This window comes from Tachysurus fulvidraco, chromosome 7 (genome assembly GCF_022655615.1).
Source record: "Tachysurus fulvidraco isolate hzauxx_2018 chromosome 7, HZAU_PFXX_2.0, whole genome shotgun sequence".
Classification (NCBI taxonomy): domain Eukaryota; kingdom Metazoa; phylum Chordata; class Actinopteri; order Siluriformes; family Bagridae; genus Tachysurus; species Tachysurus fulvidraco.
The window spans coordinates 6,845,975-6,864,585 of record NC_062524.1 but is presented as its reverse complement, the minus strand read 5'-3'; positions in this window follow the sequence as shown (position 1 = coordinate 6,864,585).

The following is an 18,611-nucleotide window of genomic DNA, read 5'->3' as shown; positions in this document are numbered from 1 at the left end:
AACTATCCAAAGCAAGTAGCTCTGCTCCTGAGCTCTGAACCAACCCTCTTAAAATGGAGAGGAGACAAGAGGAGAGAACACAAGGACAGATGGAGAAGTATCTAACAGCATAGATGGACAATTTTAAAAATTGTCTAAAAACTGCTGCTAGGGACTCTTTCCATCTCTCATCGGAAGGCCTGTGCTCACACAGCACTCATTAACACACTAATCCACATTTCTGTCCTCAGTCTGCAAGAATAAGTCTGTAAAAATATCCAGCAACTCAGATTCCAGGTATGATAATTGAGAGAGAGAGAGAGAAAAAAAAAAACACTTTCATTTGAAATCACCTTGAAGCCGCATTTGCACGTAACTTTATAATGATGAATCGGAAGACAGGAAAAGAATCAGACAGCTGATCTAATTAAAAAACTCCTGTAGCCTTAGACAAACTGTGCAGCTAATGAGCCATGCTGTGCACGGCACATCTGTCTCACTGATCATAGAAATCCACTTACTCGACATATAACATGACTGAAAAACTGCAATATTCTTTAAAACATGATGCTTGCATAGTTTAGTTCGTTATTTATTTGATTAAAGAGAGAGAAAGAAAGACATGCCAAAACAAGTCCCTAAACGTCACCTCTGACCTGCAGGAATCTCTGACAGTAAGGAAGAACATCTGTTCATCCTGGTAAATGTCCAGCTCAGAACAGAGATGAAGGAATAGAGGCCACAGGCTTCATGAATAAGTGATGAGTCCAGATGAAGTCATTATGAGTCCACTAGTAATTCTGTTAGAAAGATTTATTCCAGTTCTTATTGAGTGGAATGACAAGGTGTGGTGTACTTTGTCTAATATATGAGGTGTTTTATATAACTTTGTTTTATATAACTTTGTGTACTTTGTCTAAGATATGAGGTGCTTTATATGGGGATGTGGTAGCTCAGTGGTTAAGGTGTTGGGCTACTGATTGGCAGGTCATGGGTTTGAACCCCAGGTCCACCAAGCTGCCACTGCTGGGCCCCTGAGCAAGGCCCTTAACGCTCAGTTGTAAGTCACTCTGGATAAGTGTGTAAATATAAGGTGCTTTATAGTTAAAGCAGATATGGCATATCAGGCTTTTATTAAAAGAAGATGTTTTATTCTTTATAAGACACAAACTCATCAATTGTTTTAAAGCTATTGATATTTATTGATTTAATTTGCAATTTAAATAAATACAAATGCCAAACAAATTTCTGAAAAACAAAAAGGATTGTTATTCCAGCTTTTACACTGATAAGCCATTATTTTTTCACATTACATTACAGAAAAGTGAATTATTTTTCTTCAAATATCTCATGCTTAGGAAGTTGAGGGTAGAGTGCAGGGACAGGGATGATACAATGCCTTGGTGTACAGAAGCTTAAGGGCCTTGCTCAAGGGCCCAACAGTGTTTGTATCTATATAATAATCTATATATCTATATATATTTGTATCTATATTTATATCTATATAAGGGACAATATTTTCAAATTGTTTATAGATCCAAAAGAACCCCAAACGGTTTGTTTCTTCACACAAATCTTCCAGGTAAATGGTGACATCAATCCCATTTCTGCTCTCTGAGAAGCCAAGTGCTTTTCACACTGACTTGCGTGGAGAAAATAATTCATTTATTTATATTGATAAGGTCTGATAAGTCCATTTTCATGCCGGCTGGTAAAAAGAACTAAACAGAGTTGTACACAATAATTATCCTTAAAACCCACAGTATGGTGTGGATGAAGTTAATTTGAAGATGGGGCCAAAAAAATCAAGTCAAGCACCTGATTAGTGCAAGTTTGATAACAATGAACTTTGGAACTTATCTACCTTTTCAAAAGACTTTATTTCATCACCTGCTCTTAAAAAACATGCCTCCTCGTCACGTCTGTTTCGTTTGCCACACAAATAGCACAATAGCTTCGAATATCCTCTAATGGACATCTCAATTAATGTCGGAAAACTCATCACTTCACTAATAGCTTAATCCATGTGGGAGTATTTGTGTAGTAATGAGAAACAGGTGCAGTTCTTTTTTTCCCCTCGTTTTAGTGCATCATTTGCTATTTGGTTGGATTTCATCTTCGGGCTCTGTCACGAGGATCCAGCACAACAAACAGCAACACTGCTTACTGCAATGGATAACAGATGTGATGCATAACGTGTTAGAAAACATAAACAAAAGATATACGCTGTAATGTGAGGTAAGGAAAGTGGACAGGAGTCTGCAAGAGCTAAATGTTACCTGTGTGGATTACATGAACCTGCAAGATGTCTTACAATAAATTTGGAGGAAAAAAAAAAATCTAAAAAAATAACAAAAAAAGATGTCTATGAACCTGAACTGTCTATTAACCCTTGTAAAAACTATGTTAATTAATTATATGTTAATTGCTTATTGAAGTGTACATAGTACTGCAAGGTGAAATTCACCCTGAATATTAATCTTTCTAATAAACATACAAGTTTACAATTTTTAAGTCATTTGTGTCTCTTTTATGCGAGTGCATGTACTACAAAATGTTAAATAGTCTGCTTGCCTAAAGGCTTGAAAACCAGCTACCTTTTAACTTAAGTTGGACTTTTCTAGACTGCTAACAATCACTACCTCACGTGGACTTTTTACACAGCACAATTTACATATATGCATTAAAGCTGCACACATATTGCTCACAAGCATTTATCATCATCATATTAATATCATCACTGTCTTTTATGTTTTAATATTTTTTTCTATTTATGTTTTCCTCTGTTTTGTATAACCAATTCTATTATATTTTATTTCATTTTATTTTCATTCATTCATTCATTTTCTACCGCTTATCTGAACTTCTCAGGTCACGGGGAGCCTGTGCCTATCTCAGGCATCATCGGACATCAAGGCAGGATACACCCTGGACAGAGTGCCAACCCGTCGCAGGGCACACACACACTCTCGTTCACTCACACACAATCACACACTATGGACAATTTTCCAGAGATGCCAATCAACCAACCAACCATGTCTTTGGACCGGGGGGAGGAAACCGGAGTACCCGGAGGAAACCCCTGAGGCACTGGGAGAACATGCAAACTCCACACACACAAGGCGGAGACGGGACCCCCAACCCTGGAGATGTGAGGCGAACATGCTAACAACTAAGCCACCGTGACCCCTCATTTTATTTTATTTTATTTTTTTTATTTAACTTTTAAATTTTTATTTTCATTGCATTTGACACTATATATGACACGGCCAGTCATAAAAGCATTTCACTGCATGTGGTACTGTGTATGATTGAGTATACGACTTTTTTTTTTATTAGAAATTTAAATTTTCCACATTTTCTCATGTTACAACTTGGACATGAATTTTATTGTGATTAAAATCTCATAAAACTATAAAATGGTGCATAATAGATAAATGGGGACAAAAAGCAATACAGTTTTTAGAGTATTTATTTATTTATTTATTTATTTTATTTTATTTATTTATTTATTTAAAAGTTCTGGTTGCACAAGTTTTCACCCCATTGTTGTGGAAAACCAGTTCCTACTGGAATTCTCATAATTAGTTAGTGAGACTTTGTGCAATTGAATTGTCCCATGATCTTATTATAAATACTGTGTACTAAAACTAAACTGACAACATTAGCAGAACAAACTCAGTTCTGGAAAATTATGAATCTGGTGATTGTTTTTAATACATAATATCACAAACTTTGAACCTTCTGTGGAGCATCATTTGATTTACTATTTAAAAAATAAGATTATTGCACTAACTAATTCTAATACACTAATATCTGCAAATCTGTCAACCAAATATAAGCGCCGCAGGCTAACTATCACCATGATGCCACCACAACCATGCTTCATTTTGGGATGGTGTTGTGAGGTCGATGAGCTGCGTAGGGTTTCCCCAAAAACATAATGCTTTGTGGTAAGGCTGAAAAGTTCAAGCTGGTCTTATGAGACCAGTGAACCTTTTTCCACATGTTTGCTGAGTCTTGAACATGTCTTTTGGCAAACTCCAAATGAGATTTTCAAAAGACACACCCTTGGGGAGCTTCTGGCTGATGGTTGTTTTGTTCAGCCAGTGTCTTGTTTCCTTCCGTGATTAATCTTCTCCTTGGTACACTACAAAACACAAGGAGGAAGTACTTGGTTTTTACTGCACTATTTAGGGATATCTGCTCTATTGTTGTTCTTTTATTGGCCATTTTATAAAATGATTTTAGGACGTATAGAATATGATATTTAGAGTCCTCATATCCTGTGACGTACTGTAATGCAATTGGCTAGTCTTTAAAAGTTGCACTTTGGGGCAAGCAGAGTACCCAGAATGTAACAGTAAGGCCCTTAATTCAATTCAATTCAATTCAATTCAATTCAATTCAATTCAAGTTTATTTGTATAGCGCTTTTTACAATTGACATTGTCTTAAAGCAGCTTTACAGAACATAAACATAGAACAAAAGGTTATTATAAAGAATAATATAAAGATTAATAGAATGCAAAATTCAAGATTATTATTAGATAGATTTAGTTCACAATGTGTATGTATTTATCCCCAATGAGCAGGTCTGAGGTGACTCAGGCAGCAGTGGCAAGGAAAAATCCCCTTAGACGGTAAACCTTGAGAGCTACCAGACTCAAATGGGAACCGATCCTCATATGGGTGACACTGTAGGGTGTGATTATAAATATACAGTCAAACAAATGCTATATAGATGCAAACCCTCAATTGCTCAGCTGTATAATTGACATAAAATGTAAGTCACTCTAAGTAGTGGTGTTTTTTAAATGCCATAAATATTTTTGAACTCATTGCTTGCAATATTCACTACACGTTTCGCTAAATACTTCATACACCGTAATATTAGTCTTATTTTGTGTTAAATTCCAGTTCCTATGCTTGTGTTGTACCCGCATTGTATTTTAAACTCTATCCCTTAAAGTGTTCGTTTAAGTCGACTTTCGATAAGGACGCACAGCTCAGTGACCTTAATGCATTTTGCAGTGCAGTGACTCCAAATTTACAACCGTGCCGCATTATAAAGACACCGAGTCCCAGCCATAACACTGATGTGAGCGATAACACAGGAGGAAACAGGAGTGTCGTGTCCTTTTCATCCACAAGGACATATGATCTTCTGACAGATAAACGCATTAATACAAACACGGATAAAACATCATAGCTGACGTCTGCTGTCAGTACGAGTCCCACGTTAATTTCAAATCATTTTCTTTCATCTGTCTCTCTTTTGCTTTATACGGCTAAGGTGTGTCTCACTTTAGAAAATTTATATCCCAAGAACTCTAATCCTGAGGGATTACGCTGTATTTTAAATCACTTGCTACATCCCATCAAAATTACACCTAAATAAATTACACAAGATGTTGTAGACAGCCTCCAGCTAGGGAGATTTAATATAGAGGATTAGAACAGGTGATTTTTTTATTTTATTTTTTTCTAAAGCAGCATTTGTTCTTTTTTTTTTTAAGACCAAAGAAGATTCAATAAAACTTCAGTGGAAAACAAAGAGTGGAATAATGATACAGTATGAAAACAAGTAGTTACACTTGATATCATTATAGCAAATAATAAAATCATTTATACCATGGCACTGTTGAATTCTTAATTCTCATTGGTCAAAATATGTTGATTAAATTTATTATATAATATTATTTGCTGAAAATATGAGCTCAGGGTCACGTATTCATAAAGATTCCAAGAATCATCACCGAGAGCTTCTAATTTAACTTTAAAAAAATTTGCGGAAAAAAAATGTAGCTTTAAAAATTTCTAGCTAGGAATCTTATCCTCAGGGTGATTCAGGGCCGAACTCTGAACAAAGAAAATACAAAAACTTTTATCTTAGAAAGGAGTCGAGGATAAACCTGTTACTAGGGTGACGCATTGTTTTGAAGACTGTGATTGGTTGTCCAATAAAAAATGTAGGAGTGCTTTTAAAATCTGGTCTATTATAAGACTTCACTTTGTCTCTATGTTAAAATATTTGAGTCTTTATCATGTAGGGATTACGTTTGTGACCGATCATATTAGAGATACTATAAAGTCTGTATGTTATAAATGTAATAAATATAATGTACATTACATTATATCATTTCTGCCGCTACGGCATATCAGCTCTGTGTCAGAGATGTAATCTCTAACATGATTGGTCACAAAAATAATCCCTACATGATCTAAACTGTAGCATCTTATTAACACTATTTTATTTTTATTTTTAGAATTATTAAAAAAAAGTACAGCAAATACCCTGATTTTAATTGAAGTTTGTTTAATTCATTTTTTTTATGGTGCCGTAAAAAAAAGTGTACAGTAATAAAGCCTGAGAGGAAGCAAACTCAAAATTAAACCTCATCCTCATCTGGGTGACACCAGAGAGTGCGACTATAAATTATTTAACTTTGAGCAAATTATAATTAAGAGCATCAGCATAATATCTGAATTCGTTAGAGTTTTAACATAAGTTCCTTTTGTGTGCAAATACCTATGTGAAATATTGTTATCATTGAGAGTAATGTAAACAGAAAACTCCTTTCATCATACAGTATAACATGCCGGCCCTGATTTCAGGCTGACTTAACCATTACAAATTATAAATAAATATTATATCAATAGAATTTCATAGGTAGAAATTCTACAGATGTTTGTAATGAGTATGAAATGCACAGAACAGTCAGGAATGAGTCTGGGCCTCTCTGGAAAGCCATTTACACATCCACACATCAACTCCTGCTCCACAATGTGACATTTATAAATATGCATCAGAGCCCACACACCACCTCTCAGCACTCGAAACGGTCTCCATCAGCTCTCTTCTCTCTCTCTCTCTCTCTCTCTCTCTCTCTCTCTCTCTCTCTCTCTCTCTCTCTCTCTCTCTCTCTCTCTCTCTTACAATGTATCTCACTCTTGCACTGTTTCTCTCTCTATGTCTGTCTCCCTGTCTCTCTCTCTCTCTTTATCTCACTTGCACTGTTTCTCTCTCTCTCTCACTCTCTCTCTCTCTCTCTCTCTCTCTCTCTCTCTCTCTCTCTCTCTCTCTCTCTTTCTCTCTCTCTCTCTCCACCCACACCAGTCCATCAAGCAGCTCTCTTACTTTACCAGCTCATACAAATAGTCCTATTTTCACTGCTGTGAACATTTTCAGCATGTATGTAGAGAGAGAGAGAGAGAGAGAGAGAGAGAGAGAGAGAGAGAGAGAGTGAGAGAGAGTGTGTGTGTGTGTGTGTGTGTGTGTGTGTGTGTGTGTGTGTGTGTGTGTGTGTGTGTGTGTGTGTGTGTGTGTGTGTGTGTGTGTGTGTGTTCCTGAGCAAGACTATATCAGCCCTGTGATCAAAAGGAAGGTAACCCGTGAACACTGAAATGTCCATTTAATATGTGTGCTTACCTAAACCATCTGTAACGCTAAGCACCTTGTTAACAATATCCAATGAGTGATTTTAATTAAATATTCAATCATGAAAACTAAATTATTGTGGAAAATTGTAACTTATGTAACTTAACCACTTACCAGATCAGCAATAAAAGGCTATTAAGAATGATGATTGTGACTTATTATTATTATTATTATTATTATTATTATTATTATTATTATTATTATTATTATTATTATTATTCATAATCAAATAATAATGTCAACAAAAATAAATTTCTAAATGAAAAAAACATTTAAATAAAAATAAAATATACAATTTATATCAGTTAGAAGAAGAAGAAGAAGAAGAAGAAGAAGAAGAAGAAGAAGAAGAAGAATGTTCAGAAAAATAAGCTTTAGTCCAGCTTGTGGGGCTGCAGTGTCACATCTGCCCAGTATTCTGAGAATCCTTAATTTATTGCCCTTGTTCAAGCTTGTGATACCTGTAAAGTTGGTCTCTTTATGTCATTTATTTTATACCTTGTCTCTGCATTCAACTCGACAGTGTAACTTGTTCTGGCTTTTACTGTTTTGCTTTCTCTAACATTTTGTCAGAATATAATTTGTTCCACATGTTAAAGTAATTTGTAAATGATCCCCTTGTCTGTACCTTTTACATTATTTTTTAATAAATCTTGATGGCTGAATGTAACCAGAACTCATTTCTCTGACTATTACTCTCTTGTTTAAATATTACCAATGACTCTGAAACAGTAGTCATGTTTATTTGCAAGCTCAGATGTTAATGGGTTTGATTGTGCCCCATCGTGGTGTCTAACGACTATTAACAGTCAGCACATGTCTTTTTTCCTTGTTTAAATCCTTTAAAATTAAAAACTCTCAAGATGTTTGCTGCAAGCAGATCAGGGACCTTACATTTGTATAATGTTTAAATACTTAAAAAAAAAAAAAAAAAAAAAAAAAACCTGATTGTGACTCAAACTCAAAGCATGAGTTAAAACTATGAAAAAGATGGAGGCCGTCATAATATTTCTCTCCTCCGAATAACCATGAATATAAATATGAGGAGACATGGGAAAATGCCAGCAGTGTTGGAATGCAATTTATAATTCTTTGGAAGTGTTCGGAGTGTCTCGAGGCACTTCTAGCTAATTAAAGTGCACCAGGAGCAGCGGCTTGTGTTCTGTGCTGCTGCTGCTGCTGCTGGAATGGGACATTCACAAGATCTCCTTTAATTCCCAGCATCACCGGAGCCAAATTTCACCTGCAGTTTGACTGTCAGACTTATCAAACCGGGAGACTTACTGAGAAATTCTGACACCTAGACCATGCACTACTAATTTTAATACAATTTCTATAACAAAATCATATGCGTGAGCATTAGGGTTTAATTAAATTCTTTAACATGAACAAAGATGCATGCAATATTTTAGAGTATAACAATTGTAGATAATAAAGAAAGTATTAGAGTTTGTGAAATGTTTGTAAAGAGTTGAGAAATGTAAAAAGCACACACACACACACACACACACACACACACACACACCTGCACACACACACACACACACACACACACACACACACACACACACACACACACACACACACACACACACACACACACACACACACACACACACACACTTTGTCCAGTAAGCGTCTGGCCTAACCATCCTTTACAATTTTTCAGCGCCCACACGCAGCCTGGGCTAATATTTTCTGAGCAAATAAAGCTCAGGGTCCATCTGCAGCAAAGCTCTAGAAGCTCTCTCTTCTCTGCTGTGTTTGCTTCCCAATCTGGCCACCATTTTGGATGATATAAAGAACAAATGAAGCTTACTCATTAAATCTAAAATAATCCTCTCTCCTGTGTTCACTGGGCCGTATTTAGAGCTGCAAATGTAGTCCAAAATTGACATCAGAATTTCCAGAGGAAAGTTAATGGTATTCAGATTTTTTGGCTTATACAAAAGTTTAACTTGATGTTCTGGATGTCTCGATCAGATTATTAAAATAATTTGCCATTTCATCAACTTTTAAACCACCTCCCTAAAAGGTAAGCACTTGCCTTAAACATGAAAAAAAAACATGGGATAGAATAGATTGATTTAACATCATGTTTTAATGTAATAAAATGTAAATAAGGATAAATAAAACAAAATGAGTATGATGACATATGAAGGAGAAGTTGACACGCAGTGAAAAAAACCCATAGTAATAGGCAATATGCTGCACCGTAAACTGGTTTCCTTGCAATTATTTTATTTGCAAGGAAACAATAAAATAGCACTTGATCCAGCACGTCCATTGCATAACATTCACTTTCAATTAGTTGTTTGATTTGTTGAATTAATAAGTAATGCAATTTATTTTGAAGATGTGATGACATTATGCATAATTTAATTCTTAAAATAAAATATTCAGTACTCAATCTAATCGATTGATTTCTCGGATTCAGAAAAATACAAAATAAAAGATGTACTTTGTGTAATTACTGAAAATATTTGTGTATTCTACATTGCTTTCTGATAGACTTCCATAATGTTTAAAGCTTAAAGATTCCATTTAATGTGACATTTTGTGATCACATAAGATGGTCTGCTGATTAAAGCAATTTGAATACAAATATCACACAGGAAGGATGAGTTAAAATTCGCAGTCCGGATCACACACAAAAGAGACACGACTTTACTTTAGGGAAACTTTAATACCCACGTGAAACTAGTGCAAAGTTCAAGTCTGCCGTTTGGTTTGAGACGTGAATATGTTACACAGTTAACTCAGCTGTGTACAGTGTATACTGTATGATCATGTGCTTATGTGCATGGAAAGTATCTACAGTATCGCTATAGTATCTGAGATTGTAAACAACAGCTATACTGTAAATGGTTGAAATGACAATAAAAGCTTCTTGACTTGACTCTTGACCAACTGGAAGGTTGTGAGTTCAAATCCAAGCTCCACCACTGCTGGGCCCCTGAGCAAGGCCCTTAACACTTAATTGCTCAGTTGTAAAATGGGAAAAAAAATGCAATAAAATGAGATGAAATCTATTTATTTAATTTATTTACCTTTATTTTACCACAGAGTCTCATTGAGATCAAAAATCTCTTTTATAAGAGAGACCTGGCCAAGGTAGCAGCCATACAATACATAAACACAACATGGGAAAAACATACATACATACAATCATACAAATACAAGGACCTCTCAAGAAAAACAACTACATGTCTCCTTTGCCACATTTTTTTATGACGGTCTTAAATGTAAGTCAAATGTAAGTCGCTCTGTATAATGGCGTCTACCAAGTGCCGTAGATGTAAATTCTCGGCACTGCTACACATAGGAGGACATGAAAGAAATGATGTGATATCAGATGCTGAGCTTCTTTTCTTGTCTCCAATGCTAGTCCATGGCAACTACTTTCTACTTTAGCAAATTTCACTCGATAATCATTCAATGATGCAACAGAGCAGAGCCGAATGGAGGCGTACAGTACATGCAGGAGAGGACAAGAGAACATCAATCTCTGTCTGTAAAATGAGCAAAAAACAAGCTCTGTTCTTTTGGCAGTGATGTCAGCGCACTGTTCAGAGAGCTGAATGTATGTTTGTGTGCCATCTGTGCGTTTGCAGAAAAGAGAAAGCTGAAGATGGACTGCTGCATCAGCTCCCTCGTCCTCAACTGTCAGCTCTCTCAGCCATCCATTTTTCCATCCGTCATGCCATCTGCGTACCTCAATTTCTCTCTCTCTCTCTCTCTCTCTCTCTCTCTCTCTCTCTCTCTCTCTCTCTCTCTCTCTCTCTCTCTCTCTCACACACACACACACACACACACACACACACACACACACACACACACACACACACACACACACACACACACGCACACACTCATTCGGTCCTTTCTCTCTTCCTATCTGTCCTGAACTGCATTCACCCCATTCATTCATCTTCTTTTCAATTCCTCATCATGCTCTGTTGCATTCATCACAATAATTCCAGAGGTCGTCCTCACGTTTCCGTTCTAGTCTCTGCTTTAATGTGCATTTATCAGGGCAGGTGGAAAACTCAGAGGAATACAAAGGAATTTAAAAAGAGAAAAATTGCTTGCTGTAATTATGAGGATGCATTTACAGTGATTAATGGCGTTGTCATTTTCAAATACTTTAAAATGAATACTTAAGCAGTTTTAAAATGAATCTTTACCTGACGCTTCTGCGGTGTGTGGGATTAACACTAAATATTTCATGTTAATGAATATATACATTATCTTTTTTATAGTAGCAGCCCATTCACAGGGTGTGTGAATCAATCCAGATTTAAGTTACCAGAATGTTAAATGTATCTATAAAGAGTTCAAAAGCTGCTGTTCATTTATACATTAAATAAATAAATAAATATATCATTAGGGTTGGGGGTTCGATTCCCTCCACCGCCTTGTGTGTGTGGAGTTTGCATGTTCTCCCCGTGCCTTGGGGGTTTCCTCCGGGTACTCCGGTTTCCTCCCCCGGTCCAAAGACATGCATGGTAGGTTGATTGGCATCTCTGGAAAATTGTCCGTAGTGTGTGAGTGTGTGAGTGAATGAGAGTGTGTGTGCCCTGTGATGGGTTGGCACTCCGTCCAGTGTGTATCCTGCCTTGATGCCCGATGACGCCTGAGATAGGCACAGGCTCCCCGTGACCCGAGAAGTTCGGATAAGCGGTAGAAAATGAACGAATGAATGAATGAATGAATATATCATTAACGTTTGTAATCATTGGCAAATTGCTTTAATATAATAATAATAAAAAAAGAAATCATTAATTTCAGGTTATCAGTACCTCTGCTTTGTGTTGGATTATATTACATCATCTTGTTGTTGATTATTTTCCCATAATAACGCATCCTGATGTGTGTTATATGTTACTAAAGCATTGCCCTAGTCTGTGAATGTTGTATACATCTTATTCTCATGTCTGTGTCATGCTTATTCCATTATTCTTACACTATAAACCTCCATTATCATTGAATTTCCTGGAAAATAAAAATTCTGGGAAATGTGCCTTTGTGTGAAAAAAAAAAAGTTTCTTGGGGAAAAAAAGCCATAGAAAAACGTAAAATAGCAGAATATCCTTCTACACAAAATACACAAAATGTTAAAAATAGAAATGAGACACAATTACCAGCCTGAAAACCGATCTCATTGTTACCAAGCGATGGATTGGACTAAGCTCAAGAGCATGTTTTCTAATTCTGTAGCGATACTGAAATATCTTAGTAGCAACATGACCAATATATACAGTATATGAAAAATCTTCTTCACTCTTGTTGTCAGCTCTTTGAGAAGGAACGACACACCAAATATCAAATTACATATAACAGCCTAAAATGTAAAATGTACAACATCCATAACATTTAATAATGTGAATACATCGAGTTAGAAATGTTCTTCTTAGAATAGTCAGCTGATGATGTTACTAAATGGATCTGTGGATTCCTTTTTAATGTAACAGCTTTAGGGGTATTTAGCAGAATTTATATTACCCTTAATGGGAGGCAATTTCATAACAACAGCACACTCAGGTTCCTCTTTAGTTAAATCATGAAGAAGCCAAACCTGAACACACTAAAAATGAATACTTTAATGATCGGAACAATCATTTTTCAATTTTGCTCTTATTCTTTATATAGTTTCATGTTCACCTGCAATACACATGGTCATATGACTAATAGCCTAATAATTAGATTTCTTTATTGTTCAGCTTTAAAGCTCCAGGTGTTGATCCCAGTGGCTCTGACTACAATAAAAATCCCACGTTTGTATTATCATGCTTGTTATATTATAAAGTATTATATTTAACTAACGTTCGTAACATTTTGTCAGAAATGGCTTGTTAACGACTTGATTTAATTATTCTCTCTCACTCACTCACTCATTTTCTACCACTTATCCGAACTACCTCAGGTCACAGGGAGCCTGTGCCTATCTCAGGCATCATCGGGCATCGAGGCAGGATACACCCTGGACGGAGTGCCAACCCATCACAGGGCACACACACACTCTCATTCACTCACACACTCACACACTACGGACAATTTTCCAGAGATGCCAATCAACCTACCATACATGTCTTTGGACCGGGGGAGGAAACCGGAGTACTCGGAGGAAACCCCCGAGGCACGGGGAGAAAGTTGTTCCCTTTAAAAAATGGTGAACATCAAACCCTCTGAAAAAGGACAGTTGATTGTCCATGGTTACTCCAAGGCTGCAAGCTGTGACTGAAGGGAAGATCAGATCATTGTGCAGGGATATTGCAAGATCCTGACCTCGGAATGAATCAGAAGTTCCGTTTCTGCTGAGATTGAGTTATATCTTGTATTATATTATACAGATATACTGTATACTGTGCTCTCTCTTATAAACCTAAATATTATAAATCTGTGTGATCAAGATTTGATTTGTTCTGTGACGGAAAAGTTTCTTTCCTATGGAAAAACCTCAGCAACTAAAAATGTAAAGAAATTCAATTCACTTGAGTGTTCACACAAGTGAGTGGTGCTATAAGCTCTGCTCAGGCTTTCATTGTTGGAACACTTACTCACATAGGCACTGAGTGAGTGGGCTTGTATGTTGCTTTCAGCGTGGGAAGAGCTTTTATAATGCTCGTCAGTTAAAGAATACCAAAGGATTGACACCGGATAAAAGCCTTACCAATGGAGCCTCTCTGGGTAGAGCGCTTTCCAGTTTGGGCTGCTGAAAATAAACCATGAAAGAGCTCAGACTGGAAGAAAAGCTTGACTGCTGCTTGCACTGTTGGAAGAGCATCAGTCAATTGATCAGCCTCAAATGCCATCTGGAAGTTCAGAGGCCACAGTAATCGTGATAGGATTTGGAGAGTACGGAGGAGTTTTTAAATGATTTAAAAAGGAAACTGTAGAGGCAGCATACTGTGGATACTGTAGTGTGGAAAGTAGATATGTATTTATTCACTGTTATCAGGACTAGCATCTTTATTATCATTTTTGCTGTTAGGAAATTGCAAGAAAACATCGGCCATTAATGAAAAAAACGCTGAATAGTATGAAGTAGAGGTTGGGGCTGATTTTATTCTAGACCAAACTGTACATGATCGGAATTTGGTTCCAGCAGTTTGTGACTCTCAACGGTACAGACATAAATACCACAATACTATACAAGAAAACAATGCAGACGCTGAGATACAGTACAATATAGACAGAATGAGTATAAAATATGGATATAGAATGAATAAAATATATAAAATATGAATATGGAATATGGACGATCAGTAATGTACATAAAGTGTGAGAGTGCAAATAACAATATCGTGCAATATTATGCTTTTTGTGCAATATACAGCAGCAGTAGTGTGTAATATACAGACGATTTGATGAATGACAGTCCTGATAATGCAGTACTTATGATAAGAAGCAGTGAATATAATTATAGTGAGTCATCGATTATGATACTGTACATGTAGTACACGTCATGCGTCCTGTTATTGGTTTGTTAACTGATTGTATTCACCTGTTCTTGTCAGGTATATGTTGAGGCAGCGGCTGAAGGTACAGACTCTGACGGGTGGAAGTGTGGAAGTAAAAATGAAAAAAAAAAAAAAAAAGTTTCAGAAACCCCTGAAATTGCCCTTAAAAGCTAGATTTGGAAGTAGGATAAATGAAGGAAATTGTTTAGTAATCATTCTACAGCAAGAGACATGAATCAGCTGAGGGACATGTCTGATATAATCATTAACAATGAAATATAACAGGCCTTCAGACCAGCATTCAATATTCATGGTGGTACTTTAGTGTTTTCAATTAATTCCTTTAGAATATGTGAATATTACCAAAGTGCATGAATCATCTGAAACACCTCCAGGAACAACTTAAGAGTCATTTACTGAGATAAATGAGAGCATGAAGAATATGGATTAGTCTAGTTTCTTTCAAAGGTTCTTCCACATGTTGTCTCGGGGAACGTTTTCTTGCTGGATATTTCTGGCTTTCTGATTTCCGTACAGTCGATTGATGACAAAGTTAAAATGCTATACAGATAATATGGTTTGCTACACAGTCTACCATCTTGTGTGACTGTTTATTTCTTTCATAGACATGCATTTTCGGTCAATCAGTGTCAGTCACCTTCAGGTGTGTACTGTAGATATGTTTATCCTGCTCTTGGATTGGTGGACAGTGAAGTTAACTCTTTTTCACAAAAAGCCATCCCACTGTTAAAATGGCCTGTTTTGTGACGTAAAACATATTTGATACTAAATAAGGTAACTCACAGGATGCTAAAAACAACAAGGTCAGGAATTCCTGAGCCTCTAGCATATCTTTTCTCATCAGCAAAACATGTGACTCTGAGAGAGAAGGAGCAGCAGCTGAACACTGAACTGAACACACATACACACACACACACGCACACACACTCTCTGTCTTTCTCTCTCTTTCCCTCTCTCTGACTCTGTCTCTCTCTGTCTCTCTCTGTCTCTCTGTCTCTCTCTCTCTCTCTCTCTCTCTCTCTCTCTCTCTCTCTCTCTCTCTCTCTCTCACTCTGTCCGTCTGCACAAAGTTTCTCCTTTCCCTCACCCTTTCCACTCACCTTGTCCTGATCTACTTCCCAAAACCGGACTGTGCTGCAAGGTGCACAGCATTTAATGCTTTTTCTACCTCTCACCCTGCAAAAAGATAGAGCCAAAGAAATACAAAACTACATAAAGCAAGAGTATAGGAATAGTACTGAATGTTCAATACAGAAGAAGAACAAGAAGAAATGAGCAGAAGTAAGAACATGAAGAAATGATACAGCAGTTAAGCCTCTGTATTAATCACTGGAAAAGACGGCCAGAGAGCCACTTCTGTGCCCTTAAAGAAAAAGTCCTCCCTCCACACCTTGCATACTAATCTTCACAATTTACATCTCATCTTGAGTTGCTTCCGAAATATATTTTATAATGAAATTTTGAACTTTTTTTTAGCTTTTTTTACTGACATGTTGGTTTCTCTTTTTTGGTTTCCTATATTATTCTCAATTCCATCCGAGCACCTGCTAAGACTGGTCCCGGCTTCTCCTCTACATTCAGTGAGCAGTGCAGCGGTGCTTTAGTCTGTTAGTGTATCCAGATCTCTGACATCCTCATCTGTACACTCTGTTAAACAGATCAGCATCTTTCCAGCCAAAACCTTCAGGCTCATCATTTTGTAGGTCCGTAAATAGTCAAGCAGAGCCTCCAATTGCCATAAGCATGAATGAGTCTTATAGTTACACTGCATTCTGGGGCTCTGAGTACAGAGTTTGTTGGATTTTTCATTCATATGTGATAGAATTCATTCATTCATTCATTCATTCATTCATTCATTCATTCATTCATTCATTTTCTACTGCTTATCCGAACTACCTCGGGTCACAGGGAGCCTGTGCCTATCTCAGGCGTCATCGGGCATCGAGGCAGGATACACCCTGGATGGAGTGCCAACCCATCACAGGGCACACACACACTCTCATTCACTCACGCCATCACACACTATGGACAATTTTCCAGAGATGCCAATCAACCTACCATGCATGTCTTTGGACCGGCGGAGGAAACCCGGAGGAAACCCCCGAGGCACGGGGAGAACATGCAAACTCCACACACACAAGGCGGAGGCGGGAATCGAACCCCCAACCCTGGAGGTGTGAGGCAAACATGCTAAACACTAACACACCATGCTCCCAATGTGATAGAATGTCTTTGTTTAATTTATTTTTTCTGTTATTAAATGCCATTGTAACTTTGCTGTCAAAGTCCATCTGTGACATCAGTACACCACAATTTAGAAACAGAATCACAAATGTTTCTAGAATATAAACTATGTCATGTGTTTCATGGTGGACTTTTCTTTCATGCATTTTAAGAGACTGGAAAATCCTCACCCAAATAACTGACTGTGCCTCCATGTGTGACCATCAGTTGCTTTGTACTTTGTAAGTTAGGATTGGGGCTTTGGGAGGAAAAAAGGCCCATGAACTCTCCCTCAGCATCAGGAAGAGACAAATGAAACTTCACACCAATTTCTAAACTTCCACACACACACTGATCTATTTGCCAAAAGCTCAATTGCACTACAATCAGTAATACTTCCAATATCCCCAAAGCAGAACTTCGTCACTGTCTGAGAGCCCAACATGCAAATGTCATGCCTCCATTCAGTGGTTAGTTTTAACAATAAATAGATATATTAACACTAATTGTATATTGATCTGATTATCCATAAAGACTTGTTCCCCTCTGGATAACTCATTACACATGTAGTGTTAATATATCTATTTATTGTTAAAACTAACCACTGAATGGAGGCATGACATTTGCATGTTGGGCTCTCAGACAGTGACAAAGTTCTGCTCTGGGGATATTGCAAGTATTACAATCAGTAATACTTGTTCCCCTCTGGATAACTCTGGACTTGTTCCCCTCTGGATAACTCATTACACATGTAGTAGTTTCAATTTGTTCTACTGAACGAAAACAAGGTGGCTTATAAAGATGCACGGCTTATAGTGAATTAATCTGACTTAAGATTATGCGTTGTATTTTTTTTTTATATGAGAAAGATTACAGCTTTGTTGGGGAGGTACGATATTGACTGGTCACGTGTGCTGTTAAAAAGCGGATGATGGGCTGCAGTTTGTCTTTGCCAAGAGACTCAAGGTCCCAGATCAATTATGCAAAAATCCTCAAGTACAGAAGAAGAGCTGTGTCAGAGGTTTACCTTCTTATTCAATTAGAGTAACAGATTAATACTTGGTTAATGGGTGTGTTGGGATTTCAACCAGACTAACGTGCAAAGACATGATGGGAGGTTTCATCACTGAGCTCTTTATCTGTATACCTTTGGTTCCATCAATTGCATCAACATAATGGAAATTGTTTTATCAGACAAGAAGTCTGATATAAATTATTGACCCAAGTAGGTTAGGTAAAAAAAAAAAAAAAACAGAAATAATAATAAAAACGACAAATTCTTAAAAAGCTGAGTGTCTGCTTTCATATGAGCCTCTAATGTGGACTGGGCATTAAATGCTGAATGCGGACACAACAACAAAACTGGTACAAATTTCATTTTTGTCTCCTGGTAAAATAGTTAAATCTATAAGTAGACTAGACTCCAGGTTCCTTGAAACCCTGTGTAGGATAAGAAGTACAAAAAATGGATGAATTTTGATTCAC